This window comes from Nicotiana tabacum, chromosome 10 (genome assembly GCF_000715075.1).
Source record: "Nicotiana tabacum cultivar K326 chromosome 10, ASM71507v2, whole genome shotgun sequence".
NCBI classification, from domain to species: Eukaryota; Viridiplantae; Streptophyta; class Magnoliopsida; order Solanales; family Solanaceae; genus Nicotiana; species Nicotiana tabacum.
The window spans coordinates 7578730-7584263 of record NC_134089.1 but is presented as its reverse complement, the minus strand read 5'-3'; positions in this window follow the sequence as shown (position 1 = coordinate 7584263).

Sequence of the window (5534 nt, the reverse complement as noted above, 5' to 3'; positions counted from 1 at the left end):
GTTCTTGTTGCTTTGCTTTCTTGTTGGCTTGTGTTTCCTCTGGTGCATTTCTTTTGAAAACTGCTGGGGAAGACACTGTCCTTTTGCTTTTCTAAACACAAGTTTTATTATTCCGTTCTGTTTGCTATGGACACTGCCTCCTACATTAAAGCTTGCTATGCTGGGTATTTTTTGTTGTAACCCTCTTCATTACTGACTTCTGTTTGATCTTGAATCGTATTCCTCTGTCTGCAGGCGGGCTCCTGACATCATCATCAACTTCGAAAAATAACACCTCCATTCGCCAGGCGGGCTCCTGACTTCAACAATTTTCTAAAAATAATTTAGCCTCCATTCTCCAGGCGGGCTCCTGACTTCAACAATAACTTAAATGTAATACCTCCATTCTCCAGGCGGGCTCCAGACTTCTCCGACTTAAAGATATAACAACCTACGTTCTACAGGCGGGCTCCTGACTTCTCCAACTTAAAATTTAACAACCTCTGTTCTCCAGGCGGGCTCCTGACTTCAACAAAAACTTAAATGTAACACCTCCATTCTCCAGGCAGGCTCCTGACTTTAGCAACTTTCTTAAAATAATTTCAGCCTCCATTCTCCAGGCGGGCTCCTGACTTCAGCAACTTTCTTAAAATAATTCAGCCTCCATTCTTCAGGCGGGCTCCTGACTTCAACAACTTAAAATTTAACAACCTCCGTTCTCCAGGCGGGCTCCTGACTTCAACAACAACTTAAATGTAACACCTCCATTCTCCAGGCGGGCTCCTGACTTCAGCAACTTTCTTAAAATAATTTCAGCCTCCATTCTCCAGGCGGGCTCCTGACTTCAGCAACTTTCTTAAAATAATTCAGCCTTCATTCTTCAGGCGGGCTCCTAACTTCAACAACTTAAAAATATAACGACCTCCGTTCTACAGGCGGGCTCCTGACTTCAATAACTTCTTAAATTTTAACACCTCCATTCTCCAGGCGGGCTCCTGACTTCTTCAACGACTTAAAATAATTTAGCCTCCATTCTCCAGGAGGGCTCCTGACTTCAACAACTTCTTAAATTCTAACACCTCCATTCTGCAGGCGGGCTCCTAACTTCAACAACTTTCTCAAATTCTAACACCTCCATTCTCCAGGCGGGCTCCTGACTTCAACAACTTTCTCAAAATTGGTGTTTTATTCCTCTGAAAATTGCTGGGGATAACACCGATTTTTTATTTCATCAATGTGTCATTTTCCTTCTTCAAAGACTATTTCCTTTAAAGATGGTGCTTTCACTTCCCTGAAACCTGCCGGAAATAACACTACTGGGGAATTATCTTTCTCCTTTTAACAATGGTGGGGGATGATACTGATTATCTTGCTTCTTCCAAGATTGCTTTTGTCTTAAAACTTGTATCTCCCTTCTCGTATACTGCTGGGGATTTTTCTTCCTTCAACACTTGTGTTATCTTCTCTTTTTCCCAAATGACTATCTGATTTTAAGAGAATTTTCGTAATGAGAGAAAAATTTTTGCCCCAGTTTGATAATCTTCTTTGTGACCCTGTCTTCCTGCGGTTAATAATATTTCCTTTCCCTGTTTCAAATCAAAGAAAAATTTATTAGTTTAAAACGGGGCGAGTGGTCGTGCCACTTCTGCTGAGGATGGTTTTTCCCTTTTCTTTTCCTTGCATTGCTATAAAACTTGCTGGGGAGAATATTGATTGTTGGGGCTGGTATTCCTGCTGGGGATGGTTTTCGTTTCTCTTCCTTCCCCGCTCCGTGTTGTCCGACCATTGTGGAGCTTGGTAGAGAATCTGTCGGAGTTGTTCCTGTATCTCGCAAATCTGCTGGAGATCCTCTTGGAATTTGATCCATAACTTCCCTTGGAATTTTGGGTCTCTTAGGATCTAGACCCATTCATTATTTGGTCTTGCGACAAACTTCTTTTCGCTTTGTCGCCTTATCTTTGGCTTGTCCTTTTCGCATTTTGCCTTGCACCATTTTGGCAACTGGTAGTAAGCTCTGAAAATCCTTTTCAAAAATAAACTGTTGGGGAAATAAAATCTTTTAAACCAAGAAATAAAAGAGTGATAATTTTAAAGATAGAAAAAGAAGTCTTTCTGAACAAACATTGGGGAAAAAGAAAAGAAAAGAACTTATCTGAATGATATAACCAATCCCAACGATCATGTCGTGCATTCCGGATTGATCAACCAAGTCTATTTGTATCAATCAATCTTTCGGATGGCCTCATCTCGTTGGGGATAAATAAATACTCAACCTTTGCCAAATGTGGACCTTTTCCGCCAATCTCGCCTTGTCGCCTCATAGTGCCCTTCGAGGGGTTTTCACTAATAAGACTCTCATTTCTCTCAACTCCCGTCGCCTCATGGTGCCTGTGAAGGTTTTCACCGATAAGACTCTCTCATTTTATTTTATTTTTCAGCTGGGATTGGAGCATTGTCGATATGACGCTCTTTGTTGGGGATTCTTTCGGCTATCAATTCATTTCCAGTTTATGATCCTCTTCTCTGCTGGGGATCAGAGTGTTGTTCCCGACTTCCACGTGCATGAACTTGGCACTTCTCGAATACTGATCGGGAGGTCTTTTTTGGACATCAATATGGTTTTTTTGTGTATGGCTAAAAATAAAAGGAGTATCCAAAGTTTAAAATAATTTGGAGGGGTGAAACAGTACAACTCTTGGAATCAAACTTTCTTTTCACAACTTCTGCCCCAGTTCTTCTTGCTTGGGGATTTTTATTTTTTGGTTACACTATAACCGAGCCGTGAGCCGCCTACGTATCCTTCTTTGAGGAATCAGGTCAAACGTAGTTCCCACTTTCTTTGTTTTTCTTGTGACTTTTCTTTTGTCTTTATTATTGTTTTTCTCTCTTTTTATCTTTTATTTTAATTACTGACTCCAAAAGAGGGATATGAAAGAATAAATAAGGCTCAAAAGGGTAAGCAAAGGTTAAAGTGTTTTGATAGAAGAAAGAATTGCCTCCGTCATTTCATTCTCCGATAAATGCCAACCACAAACAAATGTCAATTACAATCAAAAGAGATCATACATAATATCTCTTAACTGCGTCGTAATTGATAGCCATGTCGACGCATTTTCCTTCGATATTTGTTAAACATAAAGCGCCATTGGACAATACTCTGGTTACAATGAATGGTCCTTGCCAATTCGGAGCGAACTTGCCCTTTGCTTCTGCTTGGTGTGGCAGGATTCGTTTCAACACTTGTTGCCCCACTTCAAATTTTCTGGGGCGCACCCTCTTGTTGTAGGCTCTTGCCATTCTCCTTTGATATAACTGGTCATGACACACAGTTGTCAATCTCTTTTTATCAATCAAGCTCAACTGTTCCAAACGGGTTTTGACCCACTCATCATCATCAATCTCAGTCTCGGCGACAATCCGAAGGGATGGAATTTCCACTTCCGCCGATATTACTACTTCAGTTCCATATACCAACAAATAAGGGGTTGCACATACTGAAGTCCGGACGGTAGTACGATAACCCAACAATGCAAATGGTAATTTTTCATGCCATTGCCTGGATCCTTCTACCATCTTCCTAAGTATCTTCTTGATGTTCTTGTTGGCTGCTTTAACAACTCCATTTGCCTTGGGACGATATGGTGTGGAATTACGGTGTGTAATCTTAAACTGTTCACATACTTCTCTCATCAAATTGCTGTTAAGATTAGCACCATTGTCTGTGATTATCACTTTCGGGATCCCAAATCTACAGATGATATGGGAATGGACAAAATCCACTACTGCCTTCTTGGTTACTGACTTGAAAGTTTTGGCTTCAACCCACTTAGTAAAATAATCGATGGCCACCAAAATGAACCTGTGACCGTTCGAAGCTGCCGGCTCAATAGGCCCAATGACATCCATCCCCCATGCCACAAATGGCCACGGTGCTGACATTGTGTGCAATTCCGTTGGTGGAGAATGAATCAGATCACCGTGTATCTGACACTGATGGCATTTCCGCACAAAATTGATACAATCATGCTCCATAGTGAGCCAATAATACCCTGCTCGAAGAATCTTCTACGCAATATATATCCGCTCATATGTTTCCCACAAGCTCCAGCATGTACCTCTGTCATAACTGTCGTGGATTAACTGGCATCTATACATCTCAGCAATCCCAAATCTGGGGTTCTTTTGTATAATACTCCCCCACTGAGGAAGAAACCATTTGACAATCGCCGAATGGCTCTTTTTTGATCTCCGGGGGCCTGCTCCGGGTGTATCCCCATCCTGAGGTACTCTTTGACGTCATAAAACCATGGCTCGCCATCCACTTCTTCCTCTATCATGTTGCAATAGACATGCTGATCACGAACCTGGATGTGCAACGGGTCAACATGAATTTTGTCTGGGTGGTGCAACATTGATGCTAAAGTGGCCAATGCATCGACAACCTCATTGTGAACTCTTGGGATGTGTCTGAACTCCACTGATCTAAATCGCTTGCACAGATCGTGCAAACATTTTCAATATGGTATGAGCTTCAAATCCCGTGTTTCCCATTCACCCTGAATTTGATGCACCAGGAGGTCTGAGTCCCCCAAAACCAAGACGTCCTGGACATCCATGTCTGCCGCTAATCGCAAACCCAAAATGCATGCCTCATACTCAGCCATGTTGTTGGTACAATAGAAATGCAGTTGAGCTGTAATAGGATAATGATGTCCTGTTTCAGAAATAAGCACTGCTCTTATTCCAACTCCCTTCGCATTTGCGGCTCCATCAAAGAAAAGCTTCCAACCTGGTTCCTCAGGTAAGTCCAATTCATCTATATGCATTACTTCCTCATCAAGAAAATACGTCCTCAACGGCTCGTATTCTTCATCAACAGGATTCTCAGCCAAGTGATCTGCCAACACTTGGGCCGTCATGGCTGTCCTCGTCACATAGACAATATCAAACTCCGTGAGTAATATTTGCCATTTTGCTAACCTTCCTGTGGGCATAGGTTTTTGGAAAATATACTTTAACGGATCCAAACGGGAAATGAGATAAGTAGTATATGAGGATAAATAATGTTTCAACTTCTAGGCCACCCAAGTTAGGGCGCAACATGTCTTCTCGAGTTGAGTGTACTTAACCTCACATACTGTAAACTTCTTGCTGAGATAATAGATGGCTTGCTCTTTTCTTCCTGTAATGTCGTGTTGCCCCAACACGCAACCAAACGAATTCTCCAAGACCGTTAGATAAAGAATTAATGGTCTTCCAAGCTCAGGGGGAACCAATACAGGTGGATTTGATAAATATTCTTTGATCTGGTCGAATGGCTCCTGGCATTCCGTCGTCCATCCTATTGCAGCATCTTTCTTCAACAGCCGAAAAATGTGTTCACATGTTGCTGTGAGTTGAGCAATAAATCTGCTGATGTAATTCAACCTTCCCAACAGACTCATTACTTCTGTCTTGTTCTTCAGCGGTGGCAACTCTTGGATAGATTTGATTTTTGATGGATCCAGTTCAATACCTCGCCGACTGACAATGAATCCCAAAAGCTTCCCAGATGG